The sequence below is a fragment of the Desmodus rotundus genome, chromosome X (assembly GCF_022682495.2).
Source record: "Desmodus rotundus isolate HL8 chromosome X, HLdesRot8A.1, whole genome shotgun sequence".
NCBI lineage: Eukaryota > Metazoa > Chordata > Mammalia > Chiroptera > Phyllostomidae > Desmodus > Desmodus rotundus.
In genome coordinates, this window is record NC_071400.1 from 67490025 (window position 1) to 67517119 (window position 27095).

Here is a 27095-nt window from a genome sequence, read left to right on the forward strand (position 1 = left end):
TGGATTCAGCATGGGCTGCAAACCAAAGGGTCACCAGTTTGATTCCTAGTCAGGGCACATGCCTGGGTTGCGGGCCAGGTCCCCAGTGGGGGCTACGTGAGAGGCAACCACACATTGATGTTTCTCTCCCTCTCTTTCTCCCTCCCCATCTTTCTAAAAATAAATAAAATCTTTAAAAAAATGGTTCAGCCATCTTGGAAAACAGATGGACAGTTTCTTCAAAAAGTTAAGCATAAATTTACCATACAACCTAGCAATTGTGCTTCTAGGAATCTACCCAAGAGAAATGAAAACGTATGTCTGCACAAGGACATGTCCTTGAATGTTCACAATATTATTTATGAAACCCAAAATACCCCAAATGTCTATCCACAGCAAATAGATAATCATAATGTGGTATATACATATAACATACTATCAATAATTAAAAAGAATCAATTATTGACACATGACACAACCATAGATGGACCTCAAAAACATTATGCCACATGAAAGCAGCCAAACATAGAAGGCCATATAGTGTATGATTTTATTTATATGAAATGTCCACAAAATACAAATCTATAGAGACACAAAGTAGTTTAGTGGTTGCCAAGGGCTGGGGTGGGGTGGGAAGGGATGGAGTGATGATGGCAAATGGGCACAAGGATTTTAATGGAGAGATGGAAATACTTTTTTTTTTTTTTTACTGATTATGCTATTACAGTTGTTCCATTTCCCCCCCTCACTCCACTCCATCCTGCCCACCCCCTCCCTCCCACATTCCCCCCCTATAGTTCATGTCCATGGGTCATACTTATAAGTTCTTTGGCTTCTACATTTCCTACACTATTCTTACCCTTCCCCTGTCTATTTTCCACCTATCATTTATGCTACTTATTCTCTGTACCTTTTTTTTTTTAAATATATTTATTGATTATGCTATTACAGTTGTCCCATTTCCCCCCCCACTCCACTCCATCCTGCCCACCCCCCTCCCTCCCACATTCCCCCCCCATAGTTCATGTCCATGGGTCATACTTATAAGTTCTTTGGCTTCTACATTTCCTACACTATTTTTACCCTCCCCCTGTCTATTTTCCACCTATCATCTATGCTACTTATTCTCTGTACCTTTACCCCCCTCTCCCCCTCCCACTCCCTTATTGACAACCCTCATGTTCTAGTTGTTTGCCTAGTTTGCTCTCGTTTTTGTTTTATGTGTGGTCGTTAATAACTGTGAGTTTGGTGTCATTTTTACTGTTCCTATTTTTGATCTTTTTCTTAGGTAACTCCCTTTAACATTTCATATAATAAGGGCTTGGTGATGATGAGCCTCTTCAACTTGACCTTATCTGAGAAGCACTTTATCCTCCCTTCCATTCTAAATGATAGCTTTGCTGGATATAGTAATCTTGGACGTAGGTCCTTGCGTTTAATCTTGGGTAATGTAATTATGATGTGTCTTGTTGTGTTCCTCCTTGGGTCCAGCTTCTTTGGGACTCTCTGAGCTTCCTGGACTTCCCGGAAGTCTATTTCCTTTGCCAGATCGGGGAAGTTCTCCATTATTTGTTCAAATAAGTTTTCAATTTTTTGTTCTTCCTCTTCTCCTTCTGGCACCCCTATAATTCGGATGTTGGAACGTTTCAAGGTGTCCTGGAGGTTCCTAAGCCTCTCCTCATTTTTCCAAGTTCTTGTTTCTTCATTCTTTTCTGGTTGAATGTTTGTTTCTTCCTTCTGGTCCATACCATTGATTTGAGTCCCAGTTTCCTTCTCATCACTATTGGTTCCCTGTACATTTTCCTTTGTTTCTGTTAGCATAGGCTTCATTTTTTCATCTGTTTTTCGAATAGATTCAACCAAGTCTGTGAGCATATTGATAACCAGTGCTTTGAACTGTGCATCTGAAAGGTTGGCTATCTCTTCGTCGCTTAGTTGTATTTTTTCTGGAGCTTTGAAGTGTTCTGTCATTTGGGCCATTTTTTTTGTTTGTTTCTCTTGGCGCGTCTGTTACTTTAAGGGGCGGAGCCTTAGGTGTTCACTGGGGCGGGGTAATGCTGGTCGCTGCGCTGTGATGCTGTACGTGGGGGTGGGGCCGAGAGGGAGCAATGGCGCCCGCTTCACTCTCCTCCGGATTTCAGTCTTTCACTCCGCTACCCACAATCAAACTGGGCCACTCTGGTGCTGGTTCCCGAGTAAGTGGGCCTGTGCACACTCTAGGCCCCTGTGGGTCTCTCCAACAACCTCTCCTGTGAGGCTGGGAGTCTCTCCTGCCACCCCAACCCCCAGGGGCGCTTTCAATCAGAGGTTTGAGGCTTTATTTCCCCGAGCTGGAGCCCTGGGTTGCGCAGCGGTCTGCTTCTCTGCCCGCCGTTTGTCCGGTTTATCTGTGGGCGAATGTGGTGCCGGAATGTGCTATCCGCCACTCTGCCTGCCCCGTTCTCCGCCACTCTGAGTCCGGCCCTCTGGGTTTATCTGTGCAAATGTGGGACCGCAGGGTCTGCTAGTGCTCGGACTGCCTGCGCCATTTGTCCCACACTCCGCCAGTCTCAGTCCCGCCACAGCCACGCGAGTCCTCTCCACCCCAGTGCCGTCTCCGCCCCTCCTACCAGTCTGGATGAATGATTATTTTCTGTTTCCTTGGTGTTGGTCCCCCTTGCTGTTCGATTCTCTGTCAGTTCTGGTTGTGCGAGGAGGCGCAGTGTGTCTACCTACGCCGCCATCTTGGTTCTCCCCTTCTCTGTACCTTTTCCCCCACTCTCCCCCTCCTGCTCCCCTATTGATAACCCTCCATGTGATCTCCATTTCTGTGGTTCTGTTCCTGTTCTAGTTGTTTGCCTAGTTTGCTTTTGTTTTAGGTGTGGTCGTTAATAACTGTGAGTTTGCTGTCATTTTTACTGTTCCTATTTTTTATCTTCTTTTTCTTAGATAAGTCCCTTTAACATTTCATATAATAAGGGCTTGGTGGTGATGAACTCCTCTAACTTGCCCTTATCTGAGAAGCACTTTATCTGCCCTTCCATTCTAAATGATAGCTTTGCTGGATAGAGCAATCTTGGATGTAGGTCCTTCCCTTTCATGACTTGGAATACTTCTTGCCAGCCCCTTCTTGCTTGTAAGGTCTCTTGGGAGAAATCAGCTGACAGTCTTATGGGAACCCCTTTGTAGGTAACTGTGTCCTTTTCTCTTGCCGCTTCTAAGATTCTCTCCTTCTGCTTAATCTTAGGTAATGTAATTATGATGTGCCTTGGTGTGTTCCTCCTTGGGTCCAGCTTTTTTGGGACTCTCTGAGATTCCTGGACTTCCTGGAAGTCTATTTCCTTTGCCAGATTAGGGAAGTTCTCCTTCATTATTTGTTCAAATAAGTTTTCAATGTTTTGTTCTTCCTCTTCTCCTTCTGGCACCCCTATAATTCGGATGTTGGAACGTCTCAAGATGGCCTGGAGGTTCCTAAGCCTCTCCTCAATTTTCCGAATTCTTGTTTCTTCATTCTTTTCTGGTTGGATGTTTGTTTCTTCCTTCTGGTCCACACCATTGATTTGAGTCCCAGTTTCCTTCGCATCACTATTGGTTCCCTGTACATTTTCCTTTCTGTTAGCATAGCCTTCATTTTTTCATCTAGTTTTTGACCAAATTCAACCAATTCTGTGAGCATCCTTATTACCAGCGTTTTGAACTGTGCATCTGATAGGTTGGCTGTCTGTTCGCTGCTTAGTTGAATTATTTCTGGAGCTTTGAAGTGTTCCGTCATTTGGGCCATTTTTTTTTCGAGATGGAAATACCTTAAAATTCGATTATGGAGATGGTTACATTAACTTCGTAAATTTACTAAAAAGCAGTGAATTGTATATTTAAACATGTGAATTTTGTGGTATATAAATTATATCTCAATAAAGTTGTCATACTAGTAATATTATATAACTGAAATCATATAGTATATAAAGTTTTGAGACTGGCTCTTTTTCATTCAGCATAAATGCTCCTGAGATCCATCCAAGTTGTTCCACGTATCAATAGTTCATTCCTTTTATTTCATTACATGGATTTACCACTGTTTGCTTGACCATTCATCCACTGAAGAACATTTGGCTGTTTCCAACATTGATTATTAAAAATAAACCTTCTATAAACATTTCTGAACTGGTTTTTGTGTGAAAAGCATACTCTTAAGAGTGAAAATGGACTCTCAGACAAGAAAGGACTCATATCCTGGCCATATAAAGAATACTAATAACAAGATGGAGGAGTAGGTAAACACATCTCACCTTCTTGCACAACTACATCAAAATTAAAACTAAACTAGAGAACCATCACTCAGAACCATTAGAAATCAAGTTGAATGGAAGTCCAACTACAGAATTAAAGAAACCACATCCAGCCAGACTGGTAGGAGGGACGGAGATACGGAGAAGTGGAATGGGCTGTTTGCACACATGCGTGGTAGATGAAAATTCAGAAGTATGTCCTAGCCCCAGACCAGGTCCCCGAGTCCAGGGTTCCAGTAACAAGAAGATAACTTCCCATAAATTCTTCCTGCAAAAACCAGCAGGTATTGAGCCAGTGGAAGAAACTTCTAGAGTCCCAAGCAGTCCCTCTTAAAGAACACACACACGGACTTATTCAGACTCACTCCCTCTCAACTCCAGCATCAGGGTAGCAGCTTGAAGGGCACCACTGGCATATGGGGAGAAACTGAAATGTCTGGCATCAAGGTGACAGCTGGGGGACAGCTTTCTCCCAGACAGAAAGGTGAGCGGAGGCCACTGTTTCTTTTCTAAAACCCTTCCCCCACAGAGCCACAGAGCCGGCAGGTGGGTACCATACCTGAAACTCCATCACCCTGGCTAACACTGTTTGTCCTGCCCTGCAGATCCCCTGAGGCTCTGCCCCACCCAACTTATGGGCCCACCTAAGCTGTTAACAGTGGCTTTTCCATATGAATGGATGGTCTTGGCTCATGCTTCACAACTTCTTAAATTCTCTCAAACAAGGAACAGTGGGCTTCAATGGTCCAGACATCCCCACCCCATACCTCTTGCTAAGTGGCCCAAGGCACAGCAGTAGCAGCAGCCAGCCTAGGCTCACAGCTTGGCTTCACCTGGGAACCTACAAGCCCAGCACAAATAGCAGCCATCTGCAAATTGCTCTGTAGCTCATGCAGGGTGATCCTGGGCAGAATACAGGTGGGGCAGACCTTGCCCTGTACCACCTAAGAAACCCCAGGGCCAGCACACCCAGTGGACAGCTACAGACCACATCAGGGTACCACCACCCTGCTCCTGCACAGCTGATCCTCCACAGAGGGCTGAGGTTGGTGGTCAGTGGTCACAGCCAGTCCTTGCAGCTGATTGACCTGGGTAAAACCCTCCAATTGACCTGCCAACAGCAACCAAGGCTCAACTACAAGAGGAAGGCATACTCAGCTCATATGAAGGGTGTACTTCGAGTGCTCAGCTAGAGTGATAGGGTAGGCTGTGCCACTTGACCCTAAAGGACACCTAGTACGTTAGGTCACACTACCAAGACATGGAGTCATAGCAGCTCTACCTAATATACAGAAACAAATACAGAGACACTGCCAAAATGAGGAGACAAAGAAACATGGCCCATATGAAAGAACAGGTCAAAACTCCAGAGAAAAGAACCTAACAAAATGGAGATAAACAATCTATCAGATGCTGAGTTCAAAACACTAGTTATAAGGATGCTCAAGGAACTTAGTGAGGACCTCGACAGCACAAAAACAATCTAGTTAGAAATGAAGTATATACAAATTGAAATAAAGAACAATTTACAGGGAAATAACAGTTGAGTGGATGAAGCTGAGAATTGAGTCAATGATTTGGAACGTAAGGAAGCAAAAACAACCAATCAGAACAGTAAGAGAAAAGAATTAAAAAAACCCCAAGGATGGTATAAGTATGGAGCCTCTGGGATAACTTCAAGCATTCCAACACCCACATCATAGAGGTGCCACAAAGAGAAGAGACAGAGCAAGAAATTGGAAATATATTTGAAAAAATAATGAAAGAAAACTTCCCTAATTTGGTGAAGGAAATAGACACTCAAGTTCAAGAAGCATAGGGTCCCAAACAAGATGGATGCAAAGAGGCCCACTCCAAGACACATCACAATTATGATGCCAAAGGTTAAAGATAAAGAGAGAAACTTACAAGCAGCAAGAAAAAAGAAGTTATTTAGCTACAAGGAAGTTCCCAAAAGACTGTCAGCTGACTTCTCAAGAGAAACTTTGCAGGCTAGAAAGGATTGGCAAGAAATATTCAAAGTCATGAAAAGCAGGGACCTATAGCCAAGATTGCTCTGCCCAACAAAGGTATCATTCAGAATTGAAGGACAGATACAGAGCTTCCCAGACATGAAAAATCTAAAGGAGTTCATCATCATCACACTGTTATTATATAAAATGTTAAAGGGACTTATTTAAGAAGAAGATCAAAATTATGAACAATAAAATGGCAATGAATACATATGTATTAACAAATGAATCTAAAAAACAAACTAAACAAAGAAAAACAGAGACAGAATCATAGATACAGTGCATGTTTTCATGATTGCCAGATGGGAGAGGGGTGTGGGGCAATGGGTGTAGAGGTGAGGGGATTAAGAGTTACAAATTGGTAGTTAAAGAATAGGCATGGAGATGTAAAGTACAGAATAGGAAATGGAGTAGCCAAAGAACTTAAATGCATGACCTGTGGACATGAACAATGGTGTGGGGACTGCCTGAGGGAGTGTGTGGGGGGGTTCTGGGTGGAGGGAAAAAAAGGGGGAAAAATTGGGACAACTATAATAGCATAATCAGTAAAATATAATTAAATGCACTAATAAGTTAATAGGAAAAGCAACTCAATATAAAAATGGGCAAAGTGTTTTTAAAAAATTTTTATTTTTCAATTACCACTGATATACAACATTAGTTTCAAGTATACAACATAGTGACTAGACATTTATGTACTTTTCAAAGTGATCATCTCAATAAGTCTAGTACCCATCTGACATCATACCTAGTTATTACAACATTACTGACTATATTCCCATGCTATACTTTACATTCCCGTGACTGCTTTTATAACTGGCAATCTACACATCTTAATCACTTCCCTTTGTTTCACCCATTCCTCTACACCCCCTCCTACCTGGCAACCATCAGTTTTTTCTCTGTATCCAAGTGTTTTTGTTTTATTTGTTTACTATTTTTTTTTCAGATTCCGCATGTAAATGAAATTATATGGCAGTTGTCTTTCTCTGTCTGGCTTATTTTATTTACCATAATACCCTCTAGGTCCATCCATGTTTTCACAAGAGGCAAGATTTCATTCTTTTTATGGCTGAGTAATATTCCATTGTATATATGTACTTCTTTATCCATCTGTCTGTTGATGGACACTTTGGTTGCATACAGATTTTGGCTATAGTAAATAATGCTGTAATGAGCATAGGGAAGCATATGTCTTTTCAAATTAGTGTTTTGGGTTCCTTTGGATATATGAAAAATATGAAAAGTAGGGACAATTATTGAAGAAGATAACTGGATAGAAGAAACATTGTACATAGTACAATGATGCCTCAGTCCCCTTCAAAGTAGTTACCTTGAGACCTCACACAATTCTCCCAATTGCCATCAGCTGCCCCGTTGTACTTTCCTGAATCTCATTGATGGTCTGAGATTTCTTCCCTTTCAAAGGTGATTTTAATTTTGGGAAAAGCCAGAAGTTGCGGAGCACCAAATCTGGGCTGTAGTGGGGCTGAGTCACCTAGGTGATTTGATGTTTCACAAAAAAACTATGCACAAGAAGTGATGCATGAGTTGGCATGTTCTTGTCATGAAGCTGCCAATCACCAGTTACCTATAGCTGTGGTCTTCTGAATCATCTGAATAGTTTCCCCAGAGGAATGTTCAAGCTTAAAGCAAAATCGGATGCAGATTCGTTGCTCTACACACTCAGTCATTTTGAATGTGATGGCCACACAGTACACATGCTCACTCAATGGCATCTATCACCCTCACTGACTAGTACAGTGAAGTCATCATTGTTCACACATGTGCATCCAGTCCATTCACCTTGGCTGTCAGGTTACATCAATGTCACATAAACCGTTTTCATTATATTAACAGTGGATGGACTTTTTCCAGATAGACCTCGTGTGTGTGTATATATCTAATCAGGGAGTAGCATGATTGAAAAAAAAAAGTGAGTTCGACCTCATTTCAGGGAAGCAGGATTGGAATATTATTACAATTTAGAACATTAGCTGAAGGACAGGAATACCACAGTTTCAGAAAAGGGCCAAGAGGAGTTCTCACGCTGATAACATGAAACATTAGAATCACATCACTAAAGTCCTTTCTCCAAGTGCATACATGAGATATCATCTTGTGAAGATTCCTTGGTCTCCCATACAACTCACCCAAAGAGACAGAAAGATTGTACCATTAGTGGTGTGCTGATCACTGTTTAACATCAGGCTCTCAAAGAGGGGGGCTCTTACTTGTAGTTTGCATTTCTATGTTGTAGATACTCTTTTCACGGTCAGCTTTAAGGTATTAAGATGCTATCATTGTCACAGAATTTGAAAGTGGTGTGAATAACCAGCTCTTTCAATCTGGTGTGAGGTGGCTAACTCACATGAAAATGCACATGAAAATAAAATCAACTGACTTTTCACTATATATCAAAAATTTTTCTTAGCTTATACAAATCAGATTTCAAGAACAACGTGACTTGAAGTCCATCTTTAAGTAGGGGTTCATCTTTGAGTAGGGGTTTATCCTTGGTATGAACATGATTGGGTTTCAGAGTCCACCAAGTGGAAAGCCAGCCCTGGACTAAAGTGAGGGGCATTACACACATTACAGCATGGGAAGAAATAACATGCTTAAAACAAAATAAAATGAACAGACAAAAAAAAAAAGCCCTATACATAATTCTGTATGATTTAGACCATGGAGTGGTATGAGAGATTGATAAACAGTGAGTTGGGGATTCAGGCTAGGGGCAGACTGTAAAGAGGGATATGAGGGACCATACTCATGGGGCACCCTTTGCTATCATAGATGCTTCACATACTTTAATTAATTTACTCAAACCTATGACATGATGTTATCCATTTTTACAAAAGAGTCTCAGTGAAGAGATCAGAGCTAAGATTTGAACTGATGGACTAATTCACAAAGCCATATTTCCCTACTACATCATGCTACTTTCATGGGAGGACTGAATGATAATGCAAGAATGTCTCCTCCCTAATTCTGTCCACTGCCACTTAGTTTTCCACCTTTACCTGAACCCCCAAAAGGGAGATTATGACACTTTTCCCCCCTTAGGCTTAGCTAGGAAATTCTACTATATCTCTTTGGGACCCAATTCAACAGCTGGCAGAATTACTTCCTTCTTTTCCTAAACCCCTCATAGCAATAAAGTCCTTACATTATTTTTAGTACCCATAATTTTAACTGGCCAATACCAAATTTTGTTTAAAATGGCCCATGTAGTGAAGGGGTACCCTCTTAATCTTCTCTTTTGCAGAGTTAATGACTCTAAGTCCTATACCTGCTATTTTGAAGTCTTGCTTTCCAACTCTTTACCATCCTCCATGTTTTACCAAGCCAGACACTCTTCTAAAAAGCATACCTACTGGTAAATACCATGAGGAGGTTACCCAGTAGCTCCTGTATTCTGTACCACCATGTATTCATTCAATTATTAGAAAAAGTGTATACAATGGCAAAGTAATTCTCAAAAAAAGAGTAAGAATGATTAAGGTGGTAGAAGACCCAAGATGGTGGAGGGGTCATTAAAACCTACACTAACCTCCTCCCAGGACCAATCTGGAATTACGACTAAACTGTAGAGAAATCATCCAGAATAACCAACTGAACACTAGCTGGAGAAAAGCCTTAGAACCACAGACACATGGAAGAAGCCACTTAACCATACCAAGACTGGCAGGGAGTGGGGAGGAGGCATGAGAGGGATGGCTGGGCTCCCATGGGTGGCACCTCAAAGTTCTGGAAGGATATTTCAGTGGCTGGAAGGTTCTCCCTGCAAACTGTGAGGTCTAAACCCAAGCTGGGCTCCCCATCTACACCATCAGACGGGGAAAGAAATCCAAATAACACACAGCTGTGGAAAGCAGCGGGTTTTCTGTTCACCAAGGAGAGATGGCTAGAGATGCAGAGAGCCTCTTAAAGGGCCGATGCAGGAAATTTCATTTGCAGCCACTTACCCTGAGTGCTGGCAGAGGGAGGGCAGAGTGGACTACGTACACGTGAGGACTGTCTGGGGCTGGTAGCTCTGGGGAGAGAGCTACCAGATCAGCCACCAGGATCGTTGTGCTGAATCATTCTGCATACTGCTGAGGCCATCTTTCTCAGGCAGAGCACTCCTTTCCAAGTGGCATCAGCCTGAGGGAAGCAACAGCCCTCCTGCCCACAGGAATTACTTAGCCTTACCCTATGGTGCTGAAGGCCTGCTGCTGAGGAGTACAGCTGGAAGACTTTCAGTCTTCAAGCCAAACAGAAAGCCTGAAGACAGAGGTGGAGCTCTGGATACTCTGAGACTTTAGCTGACCCTCCCCTGAGCCCAGTGCTGGTTAAAGCTAGCCCTGGTGCACAGCCTGGTTCTTTCTCCACAGAAACAGGTCCAGCCCTGGCTGGTGTGCTCAGTGGATTGAGTGCTGGCCAGTGAACCAAAGGGTAGCCGGATCAATTCCCAGTCAGGGCGCATGCCTGGGTTGCAGGCCAGATTCCCAGTAGGGGGCGTGCAAGAGGCAACCACAGAGTGATGTTTCTTTCCCTCTCTTTCTCCCTCCCTTCCTCTCTCTAAAAAGAAATTTAAAAAAAAAGAAACAGGTCCGGCAGAGGGAACCATACACTGTGGATCACTGATAGCTCCAAACAGGCTGCCCAGGGTCAGTCACAGGTACAGTTTGATATAGGCCTACACCAGAGTATTTGCAGATCTACCTAATAGATAGAAACAAACACAAAGAGGCAGCCAAAATGGGAAGACAAAGAAACAGGCCCCAAATGAAAGAACAAGAGAATTCTCCAAAAGAAGAACTAGAAGAATCTTCATGTCTGCAAGAGAAAAGCACTTATTTACCTACAAGACAGCTTCCATTAGATTGTCATCTGATTTCTCAACAGAAACATTTCAGGCCATAAGGGAGTGGCGTGAAATATTCAAGGTAATGAAAAGGACCTACAACCAAGGCTACTTTACCCAGCAAGCTTATCATTTAAAGTTGAAGGAGAAATAAGGAGCTTCCAAGACAAGAAAAACTAAAGGAGTTTGTTGATACCAAACCAGTACTGCAGCAAATGTGAAAGGAAGAAGAAAAAGATGAAAGAAGGAAGAAGAAGGAATAAGAAGGAAGGAAGGAAGGAAGGAAGGAAGGAAGGAAGGAAGGAAGGAAGGAAGGGGGAGGAGGAGGAGAGGGAGGAGGAGAAGGAATAAGGAGGAGGAGGGGGAGGGGAGGAGGAGAAGAAGAAAAAGAAGACAACGGAAGAAGACAGGAGGAGGAGGACGAAAGAGGAAGGAAGGGAGGTGGGGGGAGGCAGAAGGGGGGAGGAGAAGAAGGAGAAGGAAGAAGGAAGAAGAAGAACCAAGAGAAGAAGGAAAAGAGAAAGAAAAAAAACCAGAGGAAAACAATCTAACAATAAAATGGCACTGAATATGTATCTATCAATAATCACCTTAAATGTAGAGTTCTGGCAAGATGGTGGAGGAGTGAATGGAATAATCACCTTAAATGTAAGTGGCTTAAATGCTCCAACCAAAAGACATAGGGCAGCTGAATGGATATGAAAACAAGACCCATATATATGCTGCCTCCAAGAGACCCACCTCAGATTGAAAGATACACACAGAATAAAAGTAAAAGGATAGAAAAAGATATTTTATGCAAATGGAAAGGAATAAAAAGCCAGGGTAGCAATACTTATATCCAACTTAAATTAGACTTTAAAACCAAGGCTGTAGAGTAAGAGACAAAGAAGGACTCTACATAACAATAAAGGGAAAATAATCCAACAAGGGGATATAACCTTAGTAAACCTTTACACACCCAACGTAAGAGCACCTAAATATGTAAGGAAAATCCTGATGGACATAAAGGGAGAGACCAACAGAAATACAGTCTTAGTCATGAATTTTAACACCCATTCAACATCAATGGATAGATCTTCCAGACAGAAATTCAATAAGGAGATAGCAGCCTTAAATGACACATTAGAATCAAAAGGATTTAATTGGTATCTTCAGAGCATCTCACCCCAGAGCAGCTGAATATGCATACTTTTCAGTGCACATGTAACATTTTGTAGCATAGACCACATGTTAGTACAGAAAACAATTCTCAGTAAATTTAGGAAGATTGAAATCATATCAAGCAAGATCTTCTCTGACCACAAGGCTATGAAACTGGAAATCAATCACAAGAAGAATACTGAAAAACACACAAAGACATGGAAGATAAACAGCATGTTATTAAACAATGAATGGGTCAGCAACAAGATCAAGGAAGAAATCAAAATATCTCTTGAAACAAATGAAAAAGAGATGTAATAATCCAAAGTCTGTGGAACATTGGAAAAGCACTCTTCAGAGGGAAATTCATAGTATTACAGGCCCATCTCAAAAAAAAAAAAAAAAAAGGAAAAAGCTCAAATAAACAGTGTACTTTACACTTAAAGGAATTTCAAAAAGAACAACAAACAAGCCCAAAGTAGAAGGGAAAAAATAATAAAGATCAGAGCAGAAATAAACAAAATGAGAGTCCAAAAACAAACAAAAAAAATACAAAAGATCAATGAATCGAAGAGCTGGTTTTTGTAAAGAAACAAGATTGAGAAATCTTTACAGACTCATCCAAAAAAGAATAAAAAAGAGAGGGAGGACCCAAATACATAAAATCAGAAAAGAAAGAGAAGTAACAACTGACACCAAAGAAATATAAAGGACTGTAATAAAATATTATGAACTATATGCCAACAAAATGGGCAACCTGGACAAAATGGATAAATTCCTAGAAACATGCCCTGGCTTGTATGGCTCAGTGGATTGAGCACTGGACTGTGAAGCAAAGGGTCACTGGTTCAATTCCCAGTCAGGGCACATGCATGGGTTGTGGGTCAGGTCCCCAGTGGGGGGGCATGTGAGAAGCAACCACACATTGATATTTCTCTCCCTCTCTTTCTCCCTCCCTTCCCCTTTCTCTAAAAATAAATAAATAAAATCTTTAAAAAAATTTTAAAAATTCCTAGAAACATACAATCTTCCAAAACTAAATCAGGAAGAATCAGAGTTTGAATAGACAGATTATGCCTATTGAAAATGAAGCGGTAATTAAAAAACTCCCAACAAACAAAAGCCCAGCACCGGATGGCTTCACAGGTGAATTTCAGCAAACATTCTGAGAATAACACCTCTCCTCAAACTACGTCATAAAATTCAAGAGGAGACAATGCTCCCAAGTTCATTTCACAAGGCTAGCATTATCCTAATTCCAAAACCAAATAGAGACACTAGAAAAAAACAAAAACATAGGCCAATATACTCAATGACCAAAGATGCTAAAATCCTCAATAAAATATTAGCAAACAATACAGCAATGCATCAAAAAGATCGTACACCAAGATCAAGCGGGATTTATTCTGGGAACATAAGGTTGGTACAACATTAGCAAATCAACAAGTGTGATTCAACACATAAACAAAATGAAAAGTAAAAACCACACAATCATATCAATAGATGCAGAAAAAGCATTAGATAAAATCCAGCACCCATTTATGATAAAAACTCTCAGCATAGTAGGAATAGAGGGAACATATCTAATCATAATAAAGGTCATGTATGACAAACCCACTACAAGCATCATACTCAATGGGCAAAAACTACAAGTGTTCCTCTAAAATTGGGAACAAGACAGGGATGTCCACTTTCACCTCTCTTATTCAACATGGTACTGGAAGTCCTAGCCACAGCAATCAGACAAGAAGAAATAAAAGGCATCCACATTGGAAAGGAAGAAGTAAAACTGTCTTTATTTGCAGATGACATGATACTCCATATAGAGAACCCCAAAGATTCCACCAAGAAGCTACTAGAACTGATAAGCAAATTCAGCAGAAATCAGTCGCATTTTTATATGCCAATGATCAACTAACAGAAAAGGAAATTAAGAAAACAATCCCACTCACAATTGCTTCAAAAAGAATAAAATACCTAAGAATAAACCTAACAAAGGATGTAAAAGACCTGTATTCGAAAAATTGTAAGACTCTGAGGAAAGAAATTGCAGAAGATACAAATAAGTGGAAGCACATCCCGTGCTCATGCACAGGAAGAATTAACATCATTTAAATGTCCATATTACCCAAAGCAATCTACAGATTCAATGCAATTCCTATCAATATTCCAATCAACAGTGATCCTGAGAAAAAAGAACAAAGTTGGAGAAATCACACTAAGTAGTATCAAACTATACTATAAGGCCACAGTAATCAAAACAGCATGGTATTGACAGACACACAGATCAATGGAACAGAACAGACAGTCCAGACATAAACCCATACCTTTACAGTCAATTAATATTCAACAGAGGTATTAGCAGCACCGGGAGCTTTGCAAACACAGAAGAGAAACCTCCAAGGGCTAAAAGCACTAACAGCCTAGCAAGGACCCTGTTTCTGAGGTCACCAAAGGTGCTAAGAGGAAAGAGGAAAGGAGGAAGATGACACTTGGAGCTCTAGAGTACCTATTCAGGAAAACACAGCAGATACTTCCAGGGGAAAGTGGGTATGTTTGAAGACTGCCCTGGAACCATAATAGAGCTAGCAGAAGTCTATGAGTGACTGTTACCATCAAAACCCTGGTTTCTCATCCAGGATGGTATGGCCCAGAGTATTTAGGACAGCTGTATTTCATGATGGTAGTGTGTGTGTATGTGTGTGTGTGTGTGTGTGTGAGAGAGAGAGAGAGAGAGAGAGATTATTTCCCCATAATCACACATATACAGAATATGCATATGTATGCATAGTACAAAGAGAGATTTGTTTTCCTGTCACATAAAAGGAAGTTTTCAAAACAAAAGAGTAATTTTTTACCCTAAAAATTAATGTATATTGTACATTTAAAATTGGCTGTTCCTAGAAACTCTGATTGGCAACCCACTTAAGAAGGTTAAATCTCAATGAGTAAGAGAAATTAACTGAGGCCTGAAGACATCCCTAAACGCATGAATAGTACAGATGTGGCTCATTTGGTCCTTGAGATGGAGGACTTCTGATGCCAGCAGGCAAGGAAGGTTCCTAAGACCTGATGAAAGGCCCACTACAGGGATAGGGATAAGGGCAATAGCAGGCTCAGTTCCTGGAAGAGTTAGGCTTTCCTTATTTAAAAATGACCAGCTATTTCCTCTCATTAGTCACAGAGAAACAGCCTCACAACAGAAGCCTATTGACAGAAAGTCAATTTGGTAATTAAACTTGTAAAAAGCCAACTCAAAAGCAGGAAAACAAAATTTAAATCATGGCCTTTATCTCTTCTAGCCAAGTAAACTCCCCTAAGCCCCTCATACTTGGGTGTCAAGTGTCTCCTACTGACAATCTTTTTCAAATAACTAGGTAACAGTTCCGGTTTTTTATCCATTCAATTTCTCCTGAACCAAATGGCTCATTTTATTTATTTATTGCCCTTTATTTATTCATTTAATTTTTCCTCGGCTTTATTGAGGTATACCGTATTTTTCGGACTATAAGACACGCCCCCCCATTTGGGAGGAAAATGGGGGTGTGTGTCTTATAGTCCGAATGTAGCTTACGTGTCTTGCTTGGGGGGCAGTTTCTATTTTCCTCCTCTAAAACCTAGGTGTGTCTTATGGTCTGATGTGCCTTATGGTCCGGTGCGTCTTATAGTCCGGAAAATATGGTAATTGACAAACAAAAAATCGTAATATATTTAAAGTATACAATGAGAGGATTTGATATACATATACATTATGAAAGGATTCCCACCACTGAATTAACACATCCATAACCTGACATCCTTTTTCTTTTTGTGGTGAGAACATTTAAAATGTCTTCTCTTAGCAACTTTTAAGTATACCATACAGTACTGTTAACTATAGTCACTATGCTGTACATTATATCCCCCAAACTTATTCATCTAATAATTAATCTTTTTCCAACCTTTTTCCAACCTCTCCCTATTTCCTCATTTCATAGTCCCTGATAACCAGCATTCTACACTGTTTCTATGAGTTTGACTTTTTTTTTTTTTAGATTCAACATATTAGTGATACCATGCAGTATTTATTTGTATTTCTCTGTCTGGCTTATTTAACCTAGCATAATGCTCTCCAGGTTCATCCATGTTGTCACAAATAGCAAGATTTCCTGAAGGGCTAATTTTAGAAATAGAGATAATGTGGAATATTGCTGCAGAACTGAAAATAATTGAAACACATTAATAGAGTAGTACTATAATCAGTTAAGAACTCTCTTACACCTAAGAGCAAAGTTTGAATTCTAGCTACCCTTTTCACACAGTTCAGATCACTGACATTCTAACTCAGTTCACTGAATGTTATTCTAAAGGAGTTAGCAAACTTTTTCTGTAAAGGACCAGACAGTAAGTAGGTTTTGCTTTGCAGGCCAGTGTCTGTGTTAACTATTCAACTCTGTCATGGCAGCACAAAAGAAAACATAGATAATATGTAAACAAATGGACATGGCTGTGTTCCAATAAAATTTCACTTATGGACACTTAAATTTGAATTTCATATAATTTTCACATGTCATAAAATATATTCTTCTTCTTTTGATTTTTCAACCATTTAAAGACCAAAAAAATCCATTCTTAGCTTGTGGGCTGTACAAAAACAGGTGGTGTACCAATTCTTGCTCAAAACAAGACTTGATGCCTCCCTGAAAGAATTAAAATTTCAGACTTTTCCTGATAAAAGAGTAGAAATTTCAAATCAGCATCTCACCATAAACTTATGTTAATGTTTTAGCTTGGGGGAGGGGCAACTTCTATAAGTGCATAGCAACACATTATAGTGGAAACAGAACTTGAAAACTAACTTATAGACCTGCAACTTAATGGGTGTATGAAGCTGCAAAACACTCATTCTCTCTGGGGCTCAATTCCCTCCATTCTAGTCCATTTGCAGTAATCTCCCACATCACTGAAAGGGAGCAGGAGTAACAACTATAATTTACTACCGCTAAATTCTGCCTGGGATATACAGCAAACATTTCTACTTCAACTGTGTGCAGGTCACTGTGAAGCAAAGACACTTTCAAAAGTCTTTTGTCATTATTCTATCAGCCTATTCTGAAGTCTAAAGCCTAGTTATGATACTTTGCATAGCTTGAGCAAAGAAAAACCCCAAACGGGATAAATCCAAAGAAATCCATGTCCACACATATCCAAATCAAATTGTTGAACATAATCATAAAGAAAAAAATCTTGAAAGCAGCCACCAAAAAACGATACATTACCTTACAGGGATACAGCAATTTATTTATTTTTTTTAAAATATTTTTTATTGATTATGCTATTACAGTTGTCCCAATTTTTCCTCCTTTCCCCCCCTGCACCCAAGTTACAGTGGATTTTTCACTGTAATTGGAACATGGAACAACATATTTGAAGTGTGAGGAAAAAAGAACTATCAACACATAATTCTGTATCTGGCAAAAATATCCTTTGGGAATGAGAATTTATAGCCAACAACCTGTTCTAAAAAAATTGCTACAGGAAGTTCTTCAGATTGTTGGGAAATTATGCAGAAGGAAATTTAGAACATTAAGAATGAAGGAACAGCAACATAAATGGTAAATATTTGGGTAAGAATAATATACTAGTGTTCTCCTGAGGTCTTTATATTTGGCAGCTGACAACAAAAATTATAACAATGTGTGTAGGGATTTAGAATAGGTGTACATGTAATATACAAGCCAACTATAACAAAAAGAGGGGAGGGTAAAGGGACCTATAGGGTGGTAAGGTTTCTGCATTCCTCTTGAAGTGGTAAAGTATTGATTTTAAGTAGACTGTGCAACGCTAAATATGTATATTATAATCCCTACAGCAACCACAAAAATATGCAGTGATAAACTAAAAAAAAAAAATCACAGTAGATGAATTAAAATGGATCACTAAAGAAAGTTCAACTAACCCAAAAGAAGGCAGGAAAGTGGAAAAAAGAGGAAATAATAACAGAGGTAACAGAAAGAAATAATAAAATGGTAGGCCTAAACTGAGCATATCAATAATTATATTAAGTCTAGTGGTCTGTCAGAACAGATTTTGAAAACATGACCCAACTACAGTCTGTAAGAAGATAACTTCAAATATGATATAGACAGCGGTGAAAAATGAAAGGATAAAAACAAATATGAGATACACTGATCAAAAGAAAGAATTCAGAACGAAGAAAATTACAAGGATAAAGTGGGATATAGGGGACATGACACTGCTAAAAGGGTTATTAGCTCACCCACAGACTTAACAATTCTAAATGTGTAAATACCTAACAACAGTGCTTCAAAATCTGTGAAGCAAATACTGTCAGACCTAAAATTAGACATAGAAAAACCCACAATTATAGTTGGAAGCTTCAACACTAGACAGAAAATCAGCAAGAATATATAAGAACCAAACACCATTATCAACTTAGTGGAATTAGCTGACATGAATAGAACACTATACCTGACAGGAGCAAGACAGACCATATCCTGGATCAAAAACAAACCTCAAATATAAAGGAACCGAAATCATAAAGAGTATGTTTCCTGACCATAAAGGAATGAAAATAGAAATCAACAGCAGAGAGATAAGAGGAAAAGCTCCAAACACTTGGATTCTAGATAACATACATCTAAATAATCCATGAATCAAAGACAAATTTCTAATGGAAATTAGAAAATATTCTGAATTAATGAAAAATACATACAGCACAACTCAACTTGTGGGCTGCACCTGAAGCAGTGCTTAGAGGGAAATTTATAGCATTAAATGCTCTTTTTTAGGAAAAAAAATGTTTCAAATAAATAATCTACACTCCACCTTAGGGGACTGAAAAAGGAAGAGCAAAATATATCCAAAGCAAGCAGAAAAAAGAAATAAACAAGGTAAAGGAGAAATCAACGAAGCTAAAAAACAAGAGAGAAACAGAAAAACAAGAGAAAATCAATGAAAACAAAACTGGTTCTTTGAAAACATCAATCAAATTGATAAACCTCTAGCATGACTGAGAAAGAAAAAAAGAGAACACTCAAATTACTGATATCAGGCAGGAACGAAAGGGGATTATCACTATAGACTCCTCAGATATTAAAAGGATAATAAGAGGATACTATGAATAACTCTACACACACAAATCAGACAACTTAAATAAAATGGAGAGATTGCTCAAAAACCACAAATTATCAAGACTCATTGGAAAATAGATAACCTGAACAATGCCATATCTATCGAAGAAATTAAATTCACAGCTAAAAAGTCTTTAACACCAATTCTATAAGATCTCTTCCAGATAATGGAAGAGTGTATCCTTCCCAACTCATTTTATCAAGCCCTGATACCAAACTCAGACAAAATGCAGTACAAAAAGAAAACTATAGACTATCTCTCATGAATATAGAAGCAAACATTCCCAACAAAATATTAGCAAATCTAACAGTAATATATAAAACCTCAGAACCAAGTCGGGTTTATCCCAGGAATGCAAGGCAGGTTCAATGTTCAAAATCAATCAAGCATGTTAAGTTTAAAAAAGAAAAACATACCACATCAGCTGATGACAGCAAAAGCATTTGCCAAAATTCAGCATGTTTTCATGACAGAAATTCTCAACAAACTAGAAATAGAAGGGAACTTACTTGACAAAAATAATTTAAAGATGAAAGACAAAGGTGAAACAAGAAAAAGATGTCCTTTCTCACCACTCCCATTAAACATCATACAATACTAGAAGTCTCAGCTGTGTAGTAAGGGACAAAAAAAGGCATATAGATTGAAAGAAAGAAATTAAATTCTTCCTACTTCCCAACAACATGATTATTTGCTTCAAATATATTGGGGAATCAATTTTTTAAAATAAAAGCCCTGTTAACTAATCATTAGCTTAGCAAGGGAGGAGGATATAGGGTCAATATAAAAACCAATCATCCCTGGTTGGTATGGCTCAGTGGGTTGAGCGCAGGACTGCAAAACAAAGGGTTGAAGGTTCAATTCTTAGTCAGGGCGCATGCCTGAGTTGCAAGCCAGGTCCCTAGTGGGGGGCATGGGAGGGGCAGCCACACATTGATGTTTCTCTCCCTCTCTTTCTCTCTTCCCTCCCCTTTCTCTAAAAATAAAAAATAAAATCTAAACATCCCCCAAACACCATATTTCTATATGGTAGCAATAAAACATTGGAAACTGAATTTTTAAAAACAGTATCATTTACAATAGCTCAAAAGAAATGAAATACTTAGGTGTAAATCTATCAAAACATGTACAGATCTATATGCTAAAAACTACAAAACAATGGAAGAAGTCAAAGAAAATCTAAATAAATGGAGAACTATACTATAATCATGTGTTGGAAGATTCAGCATATTACAGATGTCAATTATCCCTAAATTGGTCAAATTCATCATTAGATTTAACCTAATTCCAATAAAAATCCCAGCAGGTTTTGTAAATATAGACAAGCTGATTCTAAAATTTATAATGTCAGCAAAAGATCTAGAATAGTGAAAACAAATTTTAAAAACAAAGTTGGAGAAATCACACTAATTTATTTTAAGGCTTATTATAAAGCTACCATAATCAAGACAGTGGCACTGGTGAAGTGATGAAAACAGACCAATGGAACAAGAGAGTCCAGATATACTGACCCACATAAATATAGGCAACTGATTTTTGACAAGGGAGCAAAAACAATGTAAAAGTGGAAGGACAGTCTTTTGGACAAATGGTGCTGGAACAATTAGACATCCATAAGCCAAAAAAAAAAAAGATCTCCATGGAAACCTCATATCATATACAAAGATTAACTCAAAATGGGCATAGACCTAAATGTAAAACTGTAACAACAAAACTTTTAGAAGAAAAGACAGGAGAAAATCTTCATGACCTAGGGTTAATGAAAGACTTTTTAGAAATGAATCCTTTAAAAAATGATGTTAGATTTCACCAAAATTAAAATCTTGCTTGGTGAATGAAACAGAAAAACAAAAGAAGAGATTGTTAAGAGAACAAAAATCCAAGCCACAGAGAAAATATTTATTGATAAATCACATAACCAACAAAGGATTTTTATCCAGAATACATTTTAAAACTCAAAACTCAATTGTAAGAAAACTACCAAATTTAAAAATGAGTAAAATACTTAAACAAACATTCCTCTCAACAAATACTTGAGGCAAAGTACTATTTTTTTTTTTTTTTGCCTTAGCTGGTGTGGCTTAGCGGATTGAGCACTGGCCTGTGAACCAAAGGGTGGCTGGTTCAATTCCCAGTGAGGGCACATGCCTGGGTTGCAGGCCAGGTCCCCAGTAGGGGGCGTGCAAGAAGCAACCACACATTGATGTTTCTCTCCCCTCCCCTGTCTAAACATAAATAAATTTTAAAAATACTTGTTGTTTTTTTAAAAAAGAAAAAAAATACTTTTTATTAAAGTCCTCAATGTGAAGTCAGCCCAGCATTTAAAAAATTGTAAAGGTGGGAACAATGCTCCTTCCAGCTCCCTACATCTCAGGGCAGAAGCTGGCCCAATTGATTATTTTTCCAAAATACTTTATAGTGAAATATTAAAGAATTTTATTTTAATAATCACTAGAAAAAATGTTGGTTGAAAAATTTCCCCCTACTCCTGTTCTATATCCTTAACCCACTACACCCCCTCCTCCCTGGTGTTTTAGAATTTTAGTTCAGACTTTCTCTGCAGAGGATTCCCTATGCTACATGGGAAGGCACTTTTTTTGAATGAATGGGCACCATACCTGGATTATTTCTGAGTTTGAGTTTTTATTGCAAGATACTTGTCTTATGCTTCTTTCAATAAAGTTGTCAAGCTGATTCAGAATATTTATAAATACCAGTTGTTAGTGAACCATGTTTTAACCTGTCCTTCCTGTTTCTCAGGATGTTTCAAATTTGTATGCATTTAATAGTTAGTGGTCTTCTAGATAACTAATCTTTTATTAATGTAAAAAAGATCCATTCTTTTGCTTGACTCCATTTTAAATCCTTTGAGAGCTGACAGGGCAGACTGTGACCCTCCATTTGGGCTCTATTCTCCATTTTCATTCTGGACAACTGCAAATTAAGGACAAACATCTACCAAATAGAAATTTTTACAACTTTACCAAATACATGTAACTTAACATGTCACTTCAAGAAGTCTGGACCCTACTCTGGGAATATAGTCTAAGAATCCTGAAACACCAGTTTGAAAGAATATATGCACCCCTATGTTCTTAGCAGTGTTATGTACAATAGCCAAGATCTGGAAATAGCCCATGTGCCCATCGGTAGATCAGTGGATAAAAAAAGCTGTAGTACATTTACACAATGGAATACTATGTGGCTGTAGAAAAGAAGGAAACCTTACCTTTTGCAACAGCATGGATGGACCTGGAGATTATTATGCTAATTGGAATAAGCCAGCCAGAGAAAGACAAATAGTGTATGATCTCACTTATATGTGGAATCTAATGAACAAAATAGAAACAGAAGCATAGATACATGGAACAGACAGCTGTCAGAGGGGAGGCAGCAGTGGGGGACTGGATGAAAGAAGGTGAAGGGAGTGGCCAAAGAACATATATACATAACTCATAGACACAGACAACAAAGTGGTGAAGGCCAAGGGTGGGGGCAGGGAATGGGTGGAGGTGGGCAAAGGGGGTGAAAATGGGGACAGCTGTAATAGTGTCAAAAATATAAATAAATAAATAAGTCTGAACCCTAATCATTAGTAAATACTGAGCCAAGCAAAGACTCAATCCCCTAGGGAACTAAATAATCCTTGGGTGGGCTTCTCAATGACAACAAAAGGACATTCGATCATCCTTTTGCATTAAAGTTTTAAATAATTTCTATTAATAAGAGGGTTAATTGTTTATTTATGCCTAAGTCTAAGTCCTTGAAAGTAAAATGAAGGTTCTAGGGGGCCAGCCTTTAGAATAGCATGGTAGCACTTATGTATTTTACTGTACACAAACATTCTAAAACAGCCATTTATTTACCTTTCAAACCAATCACAGCATCTTAGAAGTCATCTGAGATCCAGCCATCTCCTAGGGCAGGGGTGTCAAACCCATTTTCACTGGGGGCCACATCAGCCTTGAGGTTGCCTTCAAAGGGCCGAAATAATTTTAGGACTGTATAAATGTAACTACTCCTTAATTGTTAAGAGTTGAAATTACATTTGGCCCTTTGAAGGCAACCATGAGGCTGATGTGGCCCCCGATGAAAATGAGTTTGACACCCCTGTCCTAGGGTATGAATGTTTTCTTCAGCAGCCTTGACAGGTGATACGGAGGAAGGAAATTAACATTACTGAGTGCCGATTATGTGCAAATTTGTTTTTAAAGGGTCAAATTTCTTTTCTCACAGTAACATGCTACCTATACTTTTAGCCACATTTATCAAATAAATGGATTTTAGCAAAATTGCTCTGAATCATACCTTAATTTAAAAATGTATATACAGTACATTTACCTTTTTAATGTACAATTCAAGTTCTGACAGATGTGTATGAATGTAATTACCACCACAAGCAAGATACAGAACAGTTCCAAGCATAATTGCTTTTAAAATGTCAATTAACCAATACATTTATTTATAAATAGCAATCATTTTATTTGCTCACAATTCTGTGGGTCATCAATTTGAGCTAGCATGAGCTCGGCAGTTCTTCTGCTAGTCTTTCCTACAGTCAGTCCTTCATGTGGTTACAAAGTCATCTGGCAATGTGACTGGGGATGAATATTTTAAGATGGCCTCACTCACCTGTCTGATGATTGGCTGTTGACTGGCCTCTCTCCCCACATCGTCTCTCTTCCTCTAGTAGGCTACCTGGGGCTTCTTCCCATGGGTGCTTCAGAGTTCCCAGGGAACAAGAGGAAAGCTACAAGACTTCTTGAGACCTAGGCTCAGAAGTCACCCAGAGTTACTCATGCTGCATTTTATTGGCCAAAGCAAGTTATGAGCACAGTCCAAATTAAAGGAATAGAGAAAGAGACTCTACCTCTTGACAGGAAGAGCTGCAAAGTCACACTGTTAAAGGGATGTATTGTACATACAGAGATGAAAGGACTTTGTGGCCACTGAGCACTCTGTCACACCATCCTATTTGGGAAAAATGAGTGTTGAGCATATTTAGACCTGTGGGTCTTCAGAGATGGGATGAAACATTGAGGTGGAAAAAAAAAAAACTTTTTCAGGAGCGAGTCCTGGCGAAGGTACAGGATGCAACAACCCAGGGGAATGTGGAGAACTTCAGGCAGAGGAAGTACAGACAGAGCAGCAGGATGGCTTATTACGTTTAGACTGCAGTGAACACACACTTGTGTGGAGTGGATAGAAAAGAGGATTTGAGAAATAAAAGAAAGAATGGTGAGAAAGGTTATGATTGGGTGTAGGGGATATTAATTGCTAGGCTCTCAGGAGTACAGATACCAATTACTATGCAGTGAGTGCCTAGTGGTAGGAATGGAGATAGTGGTATAGAGAAGAGGCCTTTAGAGCCTGTGTTGTTATGGACAGCAGTCTGAAAGGAATTTGAGTTGGACCTGGCTTATAGTGGTACACTGATCATGGCAAGAAAGAAGCCTAGAGACAAGTTTCCCTAAAGGCAAGTGACTACATGGATTCTTCTAAAGGACATAATTAGAGCTTTTACAGATAGGTTTATTTAGAAGTACAAAAAATATTTATTCTGGATTTAAATTGGTTATCCTACAGAAAGCTCAATTTAGGCTCCTCTAACACTCTCTCTCTCTCTCTCTCTCTCTCTCTCTCTCACACACACACACACACACACACACACACACACCCTCCTGTATAAGATGGGGACTTCATGAGACATGTAGGATACAACTGTTTATAGTCAAAGCTTATATTTGAAATGAAAAAATTCGTAGTGCTCTTTAACATTTAAGTGGACAAAGAATCATGGGGAAGGCTAGAAACCATGATGGAGCCAGGGAAAAGCTGCCTGCAGCTTTGACTGTAATCTACACTGTGATGCCACGCTCTGCTCAGGCAGACTGTATAGCCACACTTCACAGCAGCAGCATGGCAAAATATCAGTTTTCTTTTGACAGTATGCAAAATGCATATTTCTTTTCCAAACTATGGCTTTCCACAGGACTTATCTGGCCATTAGAACATGTCATGTTATTTTTAAACACAAAATTAGAATTGATGTTTAGTTAATTAAATATCAGGCAGCAATTCTTTCAGGTATTTGTGGGAGATAAGATGTAAAGAATTTGAGAGTTCCCTATTAATCAGGGAGTGGCAGTCTAGTTGTAAACCTTCAGGCCATGTATATACAAAATAGGTCACAGAATGAGGAACTATGGCATTAGGTGCCAAAGTTGACTGGAAAAGACAGGACTTAATGAGGGCATATGGAGTAGGGAATGACATCCAAATGAGTGGAGGTTTGGGAGGAGACGAGACTCTTACTGAGCTAGAATTTGTAAGGATTTGTAAGCATTGATTCGGGTAGGATTAGCAGAGCAAAAGAAGAAAGGATGTTCCAATTGTGAGGAAAGGCTCCAGGTAAACCTGAGTGTTGGAATGTTGGTTGTACTGGGGGAGATGAATCAGTAAGGAAACAGTTCAGAGATGACATCCCAGATTGTGTGCTCAAAACTTCTTGTTCCACCCAGTTTCCCCTGGAATCCCAGGTGAAGAATTGTCCTCAGTTGATGGATTGTGTCATGTGAAAACATTACAAAACAATTGGACTAATAGACATTTAGGTTTCTCTTTCCACATACTGTGTTTCATCCATTGTCTAGTAAGTGAATAGGTAGTCCTTTGTGCATACCTCATAGGATAGGGAGACATTCTCCAGGGGAAAACACATCCCTTGATACTTGCTCAGTAGTAACTGCTGTATAGTATGGTCTGAGGTAGAGCAGTTATGCAAGAAAGGGGCCTTCACTGCATTTTCTAATGACACAGTGCTCTAGGGAGAGATCTGAGTGGGCATGCCAAACTTTTGCAATTCTTTCCTCAATACTGGGGAAAGTTTCCTGTAAAAAGATGTGTTTTAAGATATTGTAGGATCTGAGAAATCGTAGATGGTTCACATCATGGGAACTCCAAAAAATCATGCATCAAGTGTCCTCAACAGTTAGCTTTTTAAAAGTATAAAAATAACATTGAGTAATATCGAAATTATTTTCTTTGGGGTAAGATACTCGGGCGTACACACTTGAGGAGTGCCAAGCCTGGTGCTTGGTATGGAGCAAGCACTCAATGAGTGTTAGTTGATTCTGAGCTACTTTTTGCAGTTTGTTTATATAAGATAGCAGTATACTAACGTTTGGTGGGCCTGATTCTTTAACATTGGGAAGACAAGTAAAACCATCAAAATTAGAAATCTGGTCCAACCTTTAGGTGTTATATAGGACTCCCATACATCTATGTCCCTAAACTTTTTCACCTGAGGACAACTGAAATTTCTCCCATGGACAGCATGCTTTGAAGGCTTGCCTACCAAACATATCATATTATGGATCACTTAATTTCTCCATTTTAATTAATCAAAGACAAATGTTTCTGACAAGAAAAGGGTTCTATTAAACATGAGATAATAATAATATATTTGGTATTCTAGAGATTGCCCAGCATTTCATCCTTAATATATCATTAACTTGACACAACTATCCCAGTGGTTAGTATTACCAACTTCATTCTACAAATGAGGAAACTGAGGCCAAAGAGGTTAAACTCATTCAGGGTTGCATGACAAGTAAGAAGCAAAAGCAGGATGCAAGCAACTTGGGTCTCTGCAACTCTATCCATTCTAGCATTCAAACTCTAGCTAACTAGTCTTCCCATAAATGCTAG

General features: G+C 39.2%; 1 protein-coding gene across 4 annotated transcripts in view; it reads right to left on the bottom strand.

Moving 5' to 3' along the window:
* The window catches only part of JADE3 (jade family PHD finger 3), a 135368-nt gene that overhangs the window by 93209 nt on the left and 15064 nt on the right, over nucleotides 1–27095 (bottom strand). The window lies entirely within an intron of this gene.